The following is a 652-nucleotide window of genomic DNA, read 5'->3' on the forward strand; positions in this document are numbered from 1 at the left end:
CTGCAGCATGTAACTGTGATAGTCCTTGATGCGGTGTTGCCAGAACTTCTGGAGGGAAAGTACACTGCCAATGCCCACTTCATGGAACACTTGCTCCACAATGTCCGGAAAGGGAGTCTGCCCCAGCCGGGCCTCCCGATCCATAGCAAAGCGCAGCAGCTTGGTGAACTTAAGGCAATATTCATGTGCCACATCTGTTAGGGTCTCCAGGACACTTTCATTAGCAGTCTCAAAGCCCGCATGGGCCAGGATTGTGGCCACTGCCTGGTAGAGGAGCTGTCGACAGGAGTGCCAGCTGAGTTCAGTCACGGGCTCTCCTTTCCCACTGCAAGTCCAGATATGGTAGAGTTATTAAAGCTCTTGAAAAGAGGTAGCCTCGCCTGTCCCCCTACAATTCTAGTTAACTGCTGTTCCTTATTCCAGGGAAATTTTATTCCGGTTACCCAACCAGTTTCATCCTGTTCAAGCTTGAAGTTTGAATATGCAAAATGTCTATAATAAATAATTTACAGCACAAAAGGGTATCCAGTAAAAAGTACATTTTTTTTTCTTTCTACAAATAGGGAAGGGTGTACGCCAGGGATGCATCCTGTCTCCATACCTTTTCAACATGTATGCAGAGCAGATTATTCGAGAGGCTGGGCTCTATGAG

General features: G+C 47.1%; 1 pseudogene; it reads right to left on the reverse strand.

Annotated features, from left to right (window-relative positions):
• Positions 1-3: 3 nt before the first annotated feature.
• LOC102864321 lies at positions 4-325 on the reverse strand (annotated as a pseudogene).
• Positions 326-652: the final 327 nt, after the last annotated feature.

Source organism: Elephantulus edwardii, unplaced genomic scaffold (assembly GCF_000299155.1).
Source record: "Elephantulus edwardii isolate Elephantulus edwardi_28Jun2011 unplaced genomic scaffold, EleEdw1.0 scaffold03836, whole genome shotgun sequence".
Taxonomy (NCBI): Eukaryota; Metazoa; Chordata; class Mammalia; order Macroscelidea; family Macroscelididae; genus Elephantulus; species Elephantulus edwardii.